Raw genomic sequence first — 16,185 nt, 5'->3', positions numbered from 1 at the left:
ACCAGGACCAGGGCCACTCAGCCGTCCCGCTGAGCCCATGGGCAGTGCCCACTTCTGATGTTAGGTCCTGGGCCCCACCTCTGTCAGGTGGAGACATAGGTGAACACTGAGCTCAGAGCACCCCCAACAGCTCACACCTGTGCTGAGGGAACCTTCAGGGGCACGTGAGCTGCAGAGCATCCTGGTGGACAAGCCTGTGGCCACTGGGGTCAGAGGGAAGTCAGGGAAGGGAAGGGCCTGGTCACCTATGATGTTACCAATGACCTGCTGACCAGAGCCCAGGTGCACAGGGAGCTCTGTGAATCCTAAAAGTGCAGGGACAGCCCGGCCAGTATTGCTCAGTGGTTGAGCGGCGACCTAGGAACCAAGAAGTCACTGTTTGATTCCCTGTCAGGGCACATGCCCAGGTTGCTGACAACATCTCCGGTGTGAGGCATGCAGGAGGCAGTCAATCAATAATTCTCTCTCATCATTGATGTTTCTATCTCTCTCTCCCGCTCCAATTCTCTCTGATATCAATTAAGAAAAATTTAAACAAATACATACATAAATGAAATGTTGCCGGTTTGATTCACAGTATGGGCATATATGGAAGGCAACAGATCAATGTTTCTCTCTCACATCAGTGTTACCCTCTGTCCTTCTCTCTCTCTTTTCCTTTCCCTCTAAAAATCAATAAACACATCATCAGATGAGGACCAATAAAACAGTATATATGTATATATATATACATATATATATGTATATACCTATAAATACATATACAATAATATCTAATAATATCTTATATCTAGCTATATCTATATCTATGTATACTATATTTATATCTATATCTATATCTATATCTATATCTATATCTATATCTATATCTATATCTATCTCTGGAAGAAGAGGCACATTGATGTTATCCCTAAGGAGTCACTGATTGTGCCCACATTCCAATTCCTGACCACCTCCTGCAGCACAGCCCCTGCTGTGGAAGAAGAGGCCCCTGGGCACAGTGACCAGGACCCCCAGGAGGGCCTGGTTCCCTGAGGGCAGAGTCAGCACCTCCTTCCAGGAGAAGCCCCAGAGAACGGCACCTCCCTCACCTCTTGCCCTTTGTATGTGCAGACACCTCCCATATGCAAATGCCCACACGGCCACCAGACACACACACAGTTGGCGTCCACTTAAATGCAGGGCCTCCTCACCCTGGAGAATACTTTCTGGGGGACGAGGACCTCACCTGCAAGACATGACTCCCCTGTGGCTCTTCCTCTTCCTGCTGTCAGCTCCCAGATGTGAGTGACTCAGGGCTTAGACGTGAGGAGATGGGGACCCTGCCTCTGAGCCCAGGACTCACTGTGTTCTCTCTGTCCCAGGTGTCCTGTCCCAGGTGCAGCTGCAGGAGTCGGGCCCAGGACTGGTGAAGCCCTCGCAGACCCTCTCCCTCACCTGCACTGTCACTGGTTACTCCATCACCAGTGGTTACTGCTGGAGTTGGATCCGCCAGCCCCCAGGGAAGGGTCTGGAGTGGATGGGGTGCATAGAATATGATGGAGACACTTATTACAGCCCCTCCCTCAAGAGCCGAACCTCCATCTCCAGAGACACGTCCAAGAACCAGTTCTCCCTGAAGCTGAGCTCCATGGCCACTGAGGACACGGCTGTGTATTACTGTGCAAGAGGCACAGTGAGGGGAGTCAGTGTGAGCCCAGACAGAAACCTCCCTGAGGAGACAGCTGGGGTGGGCTGCAGGGGGCGCCCCGGACAGCAGGGGGCGCTCAGGACCCACAGCACAGAGAGCAGCTCCAGAAAGAGGGGAAGAGGGAGGGGGGGAAGGAAGGGCCTTCCTGTTGGGCACAGGGATTTCCTCTCAAGCTCTCAGCTGCCTCCAGGGAGGGCTCTTCCTTCTCATGTTCTCACTGCAGACAACAGTGAAGAAGGGCATTGTGTTTGCAGGTGGCATGGCGGCAGTGACGGGGACTCTCCTTCACCAAGTCTCCTTCACAAATTCTAAAAGTGGCTTTTTTTTTTCACTGTCTTTTCAGTGTTTCAATGATGAGTGTGAACTCCACAGATGGGTCGCTGGGATTGGGCTGTGTGCACAGCTCTGCATCCCTCCATCAGGCGGGGCCCAGCTCCCTCCCTGTCTGACTCTCCATTGTGCCCTCCTGCTCCTGGTTCCAGGGAGATCACAGGCCCTCCCTCTGCTGAAAGGCCTGAGCACACTCAGGACTCAGGGACCTCACCCATCCTCTCTGGGTCCACTATGTCCCCGGAAGAGCTGTCAGCACAGTGCAACAAACACAGGGAGCCCCACATCATCCACATGAGGGGCCCTGCTATCCATCAGGCAGCAGTGCTGACCCCACAGCGGGGACAGGTGACCCTGAGGGCTGGGATGTGCATCATCGAACCCCTCCTCCACCTTTCTTCCTGGAGCCAAGGTTTTCTAGCTTCACTCGGGGTGAGATGTGCATGGGGTGTACTTTGGAAGCCGAGGAGCATCCGTGGGACCCCCTGTGTCCATCCTGTCCTCTTACTACTTGCCCAGGAAACAGTCACACACACACACACACACACACACACACACACAGTCACACACACACACAGTCTCTCATACAGTCACATACACAGTCACACACACAGAGTCACACATACAGTGACACACTTACTTCTGGAAAAGACATGCATTCACACATGAGCAGTGATACAAAACTGTTCCTGTCCTTATACACTGTACTTTATGAATTTTATGTAAGAAAATGGGGTTATCCCAACCCAATTTGGCTCAGTCGATAGAGCGCCGGCCTGTAGATTGAAGGGTCCTGGATTTGATTCCTGTCAAGGGCACATATACCAGTGGGTGAAGTGCAGGAGACAGCCAATCAATAATTCTCTCTCATCTTTGATGTTTCTATCTCTCACTCCCTCTACCTTCCTCTCTGAAATAAATAAAAAAATATTTCTTTTTAATTATTTAAAAAGAAAATTGGGGTTATATTTCATTTTCTTGGATGCCATATGAAATAAATATGAGGTCTGCAAGCAACTATTATTTCAACACTGACCACAACCTGTGAAGATCAACAGTTGTATTTCTCAGTCCACTTAGTAGGAGCTCAAATTAGGATTTTAACCCAAACTTTGCTAGATTACAACAAAATTTTAAAATATAATTGAAGTAATAGTGAAAATCTTCCAACAAATAAAAGCCAAGGACCAAATGAACTCAAGGTTGAATTGTATCATAATTTCAAATAAGAGTTGATAACTTTCTATCAACTCTTCTTGAACTCTTCCAAGAATTAAGGAAAGAGACAACACTTACAAACAGATTTATTGAGGTGACCATTACATTCATATCAAAGTAAAGTAAAAACATACAAAAATGACAGGTCAATATCCCTGATAAAATTACATGTAAAACCCTCAAAAATATACTAGGAAAGTAAACTGCATACTGAAAGGGTCATTTACCACAATCAAGTGGGATACTGTCCTAGCATGAAAGGATGGTTCAATGTATGTAAACCAGTAACTGTGCCACATCTCATCCACAGAATGAAGGATAAAGTATACCGTTGTATAAAAAGATACAGAATAAAGCCATTAAAATTGAGAATCACTAAGGAATTAAAATTCTTAGCAGACTAGGTGTAGAAGTGATGGACCTCAATATACTAAAGGCCACATTTGAAAAGCCAACAAGTGACATCACGCCAAACAGAGAAAATTTCAAATCTTTTCTTCTTACATCAGGACCAAGACAAGGGTTCCCCTTTGACTACTTCTGTTCATCAAAACAAGAAGTCCTTGTCAGAATAATTAGGCAAGAAAGGGAAATTTCAAATGTCTAAATCTGAAAGAAATGAGTTAAAACGTTTCTCCTTATCTGTAAGCAGATGACAGGATCTTGTACATAGAAAACCCTGAAAACGTATGAGAAGCTAATAGAACTAGAATCCAGGAAAGATGTAAAATATGAATCCAACATACAAGTGGCTTGTGCCCCTGCTCCCTCTCAACAGAGTGTCTTCATGGCTCTAGGAAACATGTGGGCTGTTTCAGAGGAAAGTGAGGGAAGGAAACGTGAACTGGATACACAACAAGGAGATGACAACCTAATGAGACAAGAACCCGGGACGTGTGTGTCCTCGGTCTTGGTTAATCCCCCATCATGTTCCCAGGGAGCTCTCCCCGCAATGTGGCACTGGGTCAGGTGCGGGCTCCAGTTGACCCCCATGATGTGGGGACAGTGGTCACAGGGTCACATGCAGACATGAGCTCTCCCATAACAAGATTTCATCACCTAAACTTAATTATTCCTAAATCATTTCCGACATCTTCCCCTCAACACACCTGGTCATGACGGAGGTTCTTCTATGTCCCAAGGCATGGAACTGGGTCTACAACAGAGTCTAGAGAATGAACACCACAAAGGAGGCCGTGCAGCTGCTACACTACAGCAGCAAACTCTCCTGAAGGAATAGGACCCGAGAGCTCTGTCTGTCTCTCTAGTTCATGCTTCTGGTTGCCAGGGACCCACACAGACACTGTACTTCCCCCCAATACTTGGTCCATGGACTCTTGAGTCACAATCGGGTCTTAGTTTGTCCTCTGATCACTCTGTAGGGCAAAGAGTGTCAGAGGGAACTTCCTGTCTCCTGAACATGAGCCTCCTTGTCTTTTACTTCTTTCTCAGGTGGTGAGGGTTGATTTCTCTTGGTTGTCATTACTGGTGACTGTCAAAGGCATCTCTCATTTCAAAGCTTCTCTTTTCCTTTTTAAGACAAATTTCTCTCCTGGGTCTCTGTGCAGCTCTCCTGCAGCAGAAGGATCCAGTGGGGAGGGCACAGGCCAGATGCAGGGCTCACTGTTACCACATGTGGACACTTGAACAAGCTGCAAACCTACTTAGAATTTTGTATTTAGTTATTGAAATGTTATCTTGACCACAATCCTCCCGCAGGACACTCTCACCTGCACGGAGGCAGGGCCCCCCTGTAGGTCTCCCACTCAGAGCTCCCTATATAGCAGAAGGACATGCAAATAGGGCCCCCTCTGCTCATAAAATCCAGCTCAGCCCTGACCCTGCAGCTCTGGGACAGGAGCCCAGCCCCGGGATCCCAGGTGTTCCCATTCTCGGATCAGGACTCAACACTGACCACTCACCGTGGGGTCTGGGCTCAGCTGTGTTTTCCTTGTGGCTCTTTTAAGAGGTAATTTATGGAGAACAAGAGACACTGAATATGTGAGTGGACATGAGTGAGCGAAACAGTGGACGTGTGAGAGTTTCCTGACCAGGATGTCTCTGTGTTTGCAGGTGTCCAGTGTGAGGTGCAGCTGGTGGAGTCTGGGGGAGGCATAATGGCCACCTGCCGCTTGGCGCACTACTACATCCCTCGGGGGATGTTGGACTGCTGGTGTAGGCCCAATCCCCACAGGAAACAAGGGGCAGGCTGAGGGACCCCACTAGTGAATGAATACGTGCACTGTGCCTCTAGTATATACATGGAATTGGAATCCCAGAAAGAGGAGAGAGTGGGCACCAAGAAAAATGTTTGAAGGAATCATTACAAATAGTTTTTCAGAATTTGATGTAAACTTTAAAGAAACCTAAAAACACCAAAGTACTCCAAGAAGAAATGAAAATAAACAACATTAAGTCATGGCACATAGAAGTCAAACTGGTGAAAAAGGTAAAATGCCCACGGGCAGCAAAGAAAAAACCACACCTGAGTCAAGGAACAAGATTAATAAAAACATCAAAGGTCACATGAAAAACTCCCAAAACCAGAAGACAATGGAGTGACAACTCAAGGAGCTGAAGGAACATTGGAGGAACATCAACGTAGAATTCTAAACTAACAGAAAATCTATTTTAAAACTGGATGAAAATGAAATTAGAAAATATCAATTTTGTGAGATGCAGCTAGAGCGGTGCTTGGAGGAAAATGTACAGCATTAAATGCTTATGTTAGAAAGGAATAAAGATCTTTACATCAATCATCTAAGCCTCCACTTTAAAAAAATTGGAAAAGGGTGAGAACCAATTTGGAGGCAGAGGTAAATGTGTTCACACTGCCTCCCACATCCACATGAAATGCACAACTAAGATAGAGAACAACCATCATTCTGGACTAGAGAGGTAAAGAAGAAATCACTCCGAGATAGGTAGGAAGGGTGGGGGCAGGTAACAGCCTGGTCCAACACCCACATGTGGCATGTTTTCAATTGTCAGGGATATCTCAGCTCTGTAGGCCTCCTGTGAGAAGCAATGGGTCCCAGTCCCACACCAGACCCCCAACCCAGGGTTCCAGAGGTGGGGAGAGAAGTCCTCAGAGCTTCAGAATGTAAAAACCAGAAATGATTGTCGCTGAGTGACACGGAGGCAGCTGGAGACCCAGGCTGTTCCCCTTAAAGGGCCAGCACAGGAACTTACAGGGTCCTGCCTCCTCTGAGCTCCAATGGGCAGATGGTGGAATTGGAGGATCCAGGGACATACGGGGAAGAACTGGATTGTCTGGTATTTGGAGCAGAAACTAGAGGTGGCTTTCTCCCAGACAGGCTGCTCCTAGGGGTCATTGATTCTGTGCTGGGACCTGCCCCATCACATAGTTGCCTCAAAGCCATATCTGAGGGTCCGTCAGTCTGGCTCCACAGTGTGCTCTGCCCTGCTAATTCCCTGAGAACTCACCCCATCCAAAATGCAGCCCCACCCAAGCTGCTTGCAGCAGCCTTTCCATAGGAATGGCTTGTCCTGGCTCAGGCTTCAGACTCTCCTAAAATCTCTCAAACAAGCAGCAGCTGGTATCAGCATGCCCCAAACCTATCAATAGGAGACACAAGACCTGGCACTAGCACCAGCATGCCCTGCTTCACAACTTGTCCTCACCTGGGCACTTCCATGCCCAATACAAGTAGCAGCCATCTGCAGATCCCCCTGTAGCCTCTGCTTGGTGGCCCCAGGCAGTGACTGACTTTGCACCTCCCAGGAGTCACTAGAGCCAGTGCACCCAGTGGACAGCTTTGGACAACCCCACATTACAACTCCACACATTCAGGAGGGGGAGGAGGAAGAGATGGGGGATGAGGGGGAGAAGGAGGAAGATGAGGAGGAAAAGGAAAGGAGGAGGAGGTGGAGGAGGAGGAAGAGGAGGAGGAGGAAGAACAAGAAGGGAACAAAGCCATACCGGTTTGGCTCTGTGGTTAGAGCGCTGGCCTGCTGATTGTAGGGTTCCAGGTTTGAATCTGGTCAGGGGCATGTGCCTTGATTGTGGGTGTGCAGAAGGTGGCTGATCAGTAATTCTCTGTCATCATTGATGTTACTTTCTCTCTCTCTCTCTCTCTCTCTCTCTCTCTCTCTCTCATCTCTATCTCTATCTCCTCTCTATCTCTCTCTCTCTTCCTCTCTCTCTCTCTCTCCCCCTCCTAACCCTCTGTAATTAATAAAAATATAAAAATAGAAAATACGAACAAAATAATGGCAATACATACATAACTATCAACAATTGAATATAAGAACAAAAATAAATGAACAAAATACCTAATTAACAAAATTAACTGATGAAAAAAATAGAACTGGAGGCATGAAAACATGGAACAGAATGACGAAACTCAGAGGGAAGAGGGAGGGGAGGGTGGAAAGGGATGAACCAAAGAACTCATATGCATATGCATGACCTTTGGACACAGACAGGATGGTGGTGAAGACAGGATTGGGGTAGGAATGGGGTGGAAGGTTGATATGGGGATAAAAAGTGGGACATCAGTAATACTCTCAACAGCAAAGATTTTTTTTAAGAAAAGAAATTAGAAAAGGAAGATCAAAATCACCCAGAATCAAGCAGAAGGAAGGAAAAATAAAGGTGAACAGAGATTAATGAAACCAACAGAGAAAAATGATAGAAAACAACCAATGATGCCAACAGCTGAATCTTTGAAAAGATCAATAAAACTAACTCAATGCTAACAAGACTGACAAAGACACAAATGACCAATATCAGGAATTAATTAGGAGATATGAACACGTTCCCCCAGGGCATTCTTATGAGACCGGCATTCTTTGTGCAGTGAGTACAGAGAAAGAGTAAACTACAGACCGAAATCTCTCATTAACATATTTACTAAAATCCTCAACAGAAGATGAGCCAATCCCACCAGCAATATAATAAAATCATACTACACCATGACCAAGCAGGAAGTATCGCAACAATTCAAAGCTGATTCCACATTTTTAAATCAACCAGTGTAATCCACCAGGTCAACTGTGTAGAGAAGAGAAGTCACATGGTTATTAAAATCGACACAGAAAAGTGTGTGACAAAGCACAGCACTCATTCATGATCACACGCTTAGGGCACTTGGGATAAAGGCCCTTCCTCACTCTGGTCCTGGGACTCCTGTAGCTACTATCATACTCGATTGTGGGGAGTTAAATGATCCCCTCAGATGGGGACAAGGTCAGAAAGGTCCACTCTCACCACCTCTATTCACATGGCACTTGACGCTTTAACAAGAGCAAGAAGACGAGAAAAGTGCATGGAGCCATTCCGATGTGAACCAACATACAAGGCGGCCCTCCTTGCAGGGGACATGTTCATCTGTGAAGAGAAACCAGAAGACTCTGCTTCAGCATCACGGGTGAGTGTACAGAAATGGGGCTATTTGAGAAGTATCCTCACGGCAGTGGAGCTGCCCATGTGGGGCTGGCAAAGCAGCAGATAAGGGGGCGGAACTGAGTTCTTGCGGGAAACCATCCCCAGAAACACAGCTTCTCCCAGAGGTGCAGCCTCCAGGAGGAACTGGGCAGCACACTGGTCCCCAGAGTTCGCCCCAAATCCCCTGCTGACTGGAGGGGCCACGCGTGTTTGCTCACTGAGCTGAGCCCACGGAACAGGACATCTCCCGCCTCTTTGGGACAGGAAGTAGGTTTGCACTGGGAGCCAGGAGCCCCCTGAAGCCTGGCTGCCCCCTTTCTCCCACAGAAGCGGGGAGAGGGGTGCCCCTAGAGGTCACACTTCAGAGTGGGTTCCCAGGTCCCCAGAAAGCATGCTGGGATTGAAGCTGGGGAGGTGCTCAGTGAGCTTCTAAACTGACATTGAAAACCACATGCGTGTTGAAGGGAAGGGGGGCGGAAGTCCCTGTCTCCTCCTTGCACCTGGGAAAACGGACTTTTCCTCATTTAGGTTTGTATTTCCTCAGCCTCACGGAGCCCTCACCAGCTGGCTGGGGCGGGTCCCCCACAGAGAGGCCCAGCATCCGCCTGCAGGAGAGGGGGTCCGGGTGGTTCTGGTCTTTAAGTCTCTGGAGAGAGGTTCCGGCCCAGCTCCCCATGCACCCCTGTATCCTGGCCCCTGGGGCTGCCCTTCTGGGGGCCTCTCCATTCTGGTTCCCCTGGTTCTGGCAACACAGACAACCCCCAGGTCTGCTGTTCCCTGGCAGGACCCCGGCTGCCTGCATGTGGTGCGGGGCCTCCACAGTGTTAACTAGACATGGGGGGAGGGCCCTATCCATATAGCTCAGTGGATAGAGCCTCAGCCTATGGACTGACGGGTCTTGGGTTTGATTCCTGTCAAGGTCACGGACCTCAATTACAAGCTCGATTTCTGCCTGCAAGTGGCATCTTCTCACTGTGTCTCTATGGGCTCCCCTTCTCCCCTCCCTTCCACTTTCTCTAAAAATAAGAGGGAAATATCCTCGGGTGAGGATGAACACAACTAACTGAATAAAGGAATCTTAAAAAAAAAAAAATAGAAAGAAGGAAAGAAATGGTAAGAGGTCACCCCAGAGCCCTCCCAGTGTTACTCATTGGTTGAGCTTCGACCTATGAACCAAGAGGTCAGGGTTGGAGTCCTGGTCAGGGCACTTGCCTGAGCTGCTGCCTGGACCCCCAGTGGGGGGCGTGCAGGAGGCAACTAATAGATGATTCTCTCTCATCACTGAGGTTTCTATCTCTATCTCCCCTCCTTTCTTCTCTGAAATCAATAAAAATATATTTTAAAATAAGAATAAAAAATGAAAAGGAAGAGAGAAGGAAGGCTTCGTGGTGTCTGACCTGCCCACGCCTCCCCCTCCCCAGCGTGATCGCACTTTCCAAGTGATGGTGGCCGCCTTCCCAGAGATACAAGGGACCACAGTCCCAGATTCCTGTGTCCATCTGTCCTCACCTGGGGCTGTGGGAGGATGGACACAGGTGGCCGCTCTCCTCTGAGATGGAAGGTGATCACCTGACCCCAAGGATGACAAGATGCCTCAACTCCCTACCCAGGGTTTTGCTTCCAAGAGCAAACATATTATTTCTTATCTTTTTTCATCGTCACCCAAGGATATATTTCCATTGCTTTTCAGAGAGAGAGAGAAAGGGAGGGAGGGGAAGAAAGAAACATTGATGTGAGAGAAACACATCAAATGGGTGCCTCCTGCATGTGCCCTCGCCAGGGCTAAGGCAAAGGAGGGGCCTGCAACCCAGGTACGTGCCCTTGACCAGAATCCAACCGGGTACCCTTTGGTTCAAAGGGCAGCACTGTATCCACTGACACAATCTGGCCAGGGCCAGGACTCCATTTTAAAAACTTATTTATTTACTCAGATTTATTAATATTTTATTGTTAAAAGTCACGCATTACTTTCTTCGCCTCATTGATCCCCTCCAGGCCGCACACACCATCTGCGAGGGCTCCATGTGTAACTTATGGAAACTCTCTCACTTTGAGAAGCTGGGAAACAGGGCTTTTGCACACGCACAGCAGGGAAGTGGAGGGAAATGTGTGCTTTCAGGAGGCAGCTGTGTGCTTGTGAGAGTGGCAGCAGGTTAGAGACGGAGGCTGCGGCCACAGCGTCCAGCCCAGCCTCTCCTGCCTCCTCACAGGCACATGTTAGAGTTTCTGGACGATCTGCTTGTGGAAAATAACATGGAGAATCTTTCAGCTTCAAAATAAAAGCATCATCCAATGCAAATTCTTATTCCCAAACCACAGAAAGCAACATGGCCCACGGCGGGTGAAGGGGAGCGAGAGGAAGCCCCATCCACACGACTCTGGGGGCAGCACCCCTGGGTCCTCATCAAAACCCCGAGGAAGGAGGACTCTCAGTCCTGGAAGCTGACCCCAAGGAATGGGGTCAGGGTGACGGGTCTCAGGAAAGGAGGGAGGGAGAATGGGTCAGGATGGGACCCCCTGTGGCCAGCATCCTTGAGTCCTTTCCCATCTGGGGTCGCCCCTAGGATGACAAGGTCAGGCATGCGGCCCAGGGTCACAGCTGCACCTTATATGCAGACTCCATGCAAATGGGGCTCTCCTCCTGCTCATAAAAGGGGGCCCTTGCCCTCCATGTTAGAAGACACCCAGAACCCAAGTGCCTGAGACAGGACCCAGCAGTGCCACCATGGACTTGTTGCCAAGCTGCGTTTTCCTCCTGATCATTTCTCAAGGTCACTCTCAGGAGTGGGGAGCGCTGAGCCCTGTGCCTGTGCCTGTGTGTGCTTCCATGTGATTCTAAGTCCCCCTGTGTCTCTGTGTTTGCAGGTGTCCAGTGTGAGGTGCAGCTGGTGGAGTCTGGGGGAGGCCTGGTGCAGCCTGGGGGGTCTCTGAGACTCTCCTGTGCAACCTCTGGATTCACCTTCAGAGACTATGGCATGAACTGGGTCCGCCAAGCTCCAGGGAAGGGGCTGGAGTGGGTCGCCTACACTAGTTATGGTGACGGTAAACCCATATACTACGCCGACTCTGTGAAGGGCCGCTTCACCATCTCCAGGGACAACGCCAAGAGCACGCTGTACCTGCAAATGAGCAGCCTGAAAGCCGAGGACACAGCCATGTATTATTGTGCGAGAGACACAGTGAGGGGAAGTCAGTGTGAGCCCAGACACTAACCTCCCTGAGGAGACAGCAGGGCTGGGCTGCAGAGAGCATGGAGGACACCAGGGGGCGCTCGGGGCCCACAGCACAGAGAGCAGCCCCAGGAGCAGGGGCAGAGGGAGGCTGGGGGAAGGGCCTTCCTGTTGGGCTCAGGGATTTCCTCTCAAGCTCTCAGCTGCCTCCAGGGAGGGCTCTTCCTTCTCATGTTCTCACTGCCGACAACAGTGAAGAAGGGCATTGTGTTTGCAGGTGACATGTCGGCAGGGAGTGGGGACTCTCCTTCACCAAGTCTTTTATTTTCTGTGTCTCTTTCTCTGCAATGAGATCATCCGCAAGGTTCTCGTCATCCTGGGTTTGGGAAACGTTCCCACCAAGAAATACCCCAGCACAGCCCAGGCCCCTGTGTGCTGAGCTCAGACCCATGCCCCCATCGTTCCCTCTCACAGGCTCACCTGCCCCCACCTTTCCCTCTCACAGGCTCACCTGCCCCCATCGTTCCCTCACAGGCTCACCTGCCCCCACCTTTCCCTCTCACAAGCTCACCTGTCCCCACCTTTTTCTCTAACAAACCCACCTGTCCCCACCTTTCCCTCTCACACGCCACCTGGCCGTTCACGACCAGGATCATCCCCCAGGACCTCCCACCACAGCCCTCCTTCCTCCCTACCTGTTGGATGAAACACACAAGGGCTTTAATCTAACAGAAAGGAGTGGCTAGAACTGGTCTGTATTTTGAATTTCTAGAGGTTAAGAAAGTAACAACATCTGCAATGAATAATACATGGAGTAAGACTCACACTGCAGATTAAACACACATGAACTTCAAGAAGTCTAAGGAAACTCTCCAAATTGGAACACAGAATAAATTTTCCACAAAATAGCCAAGTGTCAGGAATGTAAGAGACGATAAAGCAGTCAAATATCTACAATAATAAAAGCATAATATGCAAATAGACAGAACAACAGAACAGCAGAACATCCGTCCAGACAACCTTCCAGAAGACCACGCTATGCCACACACTGCTACCAGGCCAACCAATGGGGAAGCAATATGATTGGATGGTGGGCCCCACCATTGCCCATGATCGCCCTGCAGAGGGAGGCCCAGGCCACCCTCTGTGGGGCAACTGAAGGGTGGGGGAGACTCTGCCATCAATCGCCCTGCAGAAGGCTGGCTGAGGGACCCTACCCGTGAACAAATCTGTGCACTGGGCCTCTAGTATATACATGTAATAGGAATCCCAGAAAGAGGAGAGAGGGGACCCCAAGAAAAATGTTTGAAGAAATCCTTGCAAACAGTTTTTCAGAATTTGATGTAAACTATAAAGAGATCTAAGAACACCAAAGTACTCCAAGAAGAAATGAAAATAAACAACATTAAGTCATGGCACATTGAAGTCAAACTGGTGAAAAAGAAAAAATGCCCACGGGCAGCAAAGAAAAAACCACACCTGAGTCAAGAAACAAGATTAATAATAACATCAAAGGTCACATGAAAAAATACCCAAACCAGAAGACAATGGAGGGACGACTCAAAGAGCTGAAGGAACATTAAAGGAACATCAACGTGGAATTCTAAACTAACAGAATATCTATTTCAAAACTGGACGAAATGAAATTACAAAATATCAATTTTGTGAGATGCAGCTAGAGCAGTGCTTGGAGGGAAATGGACAGCATTAAATGCTTATGTTAGAAAAGAATAAAGATCTTTAAAGCGATCATCTAAGCCAGTGGTCGGCAAACTCATTAGTCAACAGAGCCAAATATCAACAGTACAACGATTGAAATTTCTTTTGAGAGCCAAAAACCGACTTCTGCGCATGGGCCACGAAGTTTCAATCGCACTGTACGTATGTGCCTGCACGTGGTATTTTGTGGAAGAGCCACACTGAAGGGGCCAAAGAGCCGCATGTGGCTCGCGAGCCGCAGTTTGCCAACCACTGATCTAAGCCTCCACTTTAAAAAATTGGAAAAGGGTGAGAACCAATTTGGAGGCAAAGGTAAATGCATGTTCCCGCTGCCTCCCACAACCTCATGAAATGCACAACTGAGATAGAGAACAACCATCATTCTGGACTAGGGAGGTAAAGAAGAAAGCACACCGAGACTGGTAGGAAGGGTGGAGGTGGGGAGCAGGTTGGTCCGACACCCACATGTGGCATGTTTTTAATTGGCAGGAATATCTCAGCTCTGGAGGCCTCCTGTGAGAAGCAAAGGGTCCCAGCCCCACACCAGACCCCCAAACCAGGGATCCAGAGCTGGGAAGAGAAGTCTTCAGAGCTTCAGGATGTAAAAACCAGCAATGATTGTTGCTGAGTGACATGGAGGCAGCTGGAGACCCAGGCTGTTCCCCTTAAAGGGCCAGCACAGGAACTGACAGGGTCTCCCCTCCTCTGAGCTCCAAGGAGCAGATGGTGGAATTAGAGGATCCAGGGACATATGGGAAAAACTGGATTCTTCAGCATTAGGGCAGGAACTTGGGGTGGCTTTCTCCCAGACAGGCTGCTCCCAGGGTTCTTTGATTCTATGCTGGGACCTCCCCCATCGCATACCTGCCTTGAAGCCATATCTGAGGTTCCATCTGTGTGGCTTCCACAGTTTTCTCTGCCCTGCTGATTCCCTGAGAACCCACCCCATCCAAATTGCAGCCCCACCCAAGGTGTTTGCAGCAGCCTTTCCATGTGATTGGCTTGTCCTGGTTCAGGATTCAGACTCCCCTAAAATCTCTCAAACTGGCAACAGCTGGCATCAGCGGGCCCCAAACCTATCAATAAGAGACCCAAGACTGGCACTAGCACCAGCCTGCCTTGCTTCACAACTTGTCCTCGCCTAGGCACTTCCATGCCCAATACAAGTAGCATCCATCTGCAGATCCCCCTGTAGGTCCTGCTTGGTGGTGTTGTGGAGCAAATGCGAGTGAATGACCACTGGAGTCCAAACCAAATTAAAATTTAGGGAGCCTTTATTAGCCGGCCAGCTGGCTGGCCAGTCAGCCAGCGACTGCTCTGTCTTTCTCCAAGCAGAGAGTCCAGAGAGCAGCCCCTACCCTTTGTGCAGGACCACTTTTAAACACATTAACCACATCCTGTTTTTTCAGAACAAGTAACCCAAGACAAAACATTTTTTGCTAAGCAACGTCAGGATCATGCCATTGACCACCATGTTATTCACAGGGTCATTCTGTTCTTCAGAAAGCTGACAGTGTTCTATGAAAGAAGGCCTACGTGCTGGGAAGGGGCCATGACAACTCTGTCTGGGGCATAGTCCACGGCCTCTCTGGAATGGTAGTAGTAAGCATGCTCAAAAATTCCCACACTCCAACAGGTGGCCCCAGGCAGTGGCTGACTTTGCATCTTCCAGGAGGACCTAGAGCCAGTGCACCCAGTGGACAGTTTCAGACCACACCAGATTACAACTCCACACGTTCAGGAAAAGGAGGAGAAGGAGAAAGAAGAGGGGGGAAAGGAGGAGGGAAAGGAGGAGGAGAAGGAGAAGGAGAAGGAGAAGGAGAAGGAGAAGGAGAAGGAGAAGGAGAAGGAGAAGGAGAAGGAGAAGGAGAAGGAGAAGGAGAAGGAGAAGGAGAAGGAGGAGAAGGAGGAGAAGGAGGAGAAAGAGAAGAAGAAGAAGAAGAAGAAGAAGAAGAAGAAGAAGAAGAAGAAGAAGAAGAAGAAGAAGAAGAAGAAAATATGAACAAAGGAATAGCCAGTTTGGGTCAGTGGATAGAACATTGGCCTGCTGACTGTAGGGTTCCAGGTTTGAATGTGGCCAGGGGCACGTGCTAGGATTGCGGACTTGCAGAGGGTGGCTGATCAGTGATTCTCTGTCACCACTGATGTTTCTCTCTCTCTCTCTCTCTCTCTCTCTCTCTCTCTCTCTCTCTCCCTCCCTCCCTCCCTCTCTCTCTCTCTCTTTCCTTTCCTCTCTGAAATCAATAAAAATATAAAAATAAATAAAAATAAAATATATGAACAAAATAATGGCAATTATTACATATGTATAAACAATTAAATCTAAGAGCCAAAATAAACAAATAAAGTATTTAATTAACTTATAAATAAAATAGAACCTGGTGCATGAAAACATGGAACAGAATGGCCAAACTCAGAGGTAAGAGGGAGGGCAGAGTGGAAAGGGATGAAACAAAGAACTCATATGCATATGCATGACCTAAGGACACAGACAGGAGGGTGGTGAAGGCAGGGGTGGGGCACGAATGAGGTATAAGGTTGATATGGGGGTAAAAAAGGAGACATCAGTAACACTCCCAACAGCAAAGATTTTTTAAAGAAAGAAATTAGAAAAGAAAGATCAAAATCACCTAAAATCAAGCAGAAGG

This window comes from Plecotus auritus, assembly GCF_963455305.1.
Source record: "Plecotus auritus genome assembly, chromosome: 1".
Taxonomy (NCBI): domain Eukaryota; kingdom Metazoa; phylum Chordata; class Mammalia; order Chiroptera; family Vespertilionidae; genus Plecotus; species Plecotus auritus.
Note: the sequence above shows the minus strand (reverse complement) of the source record.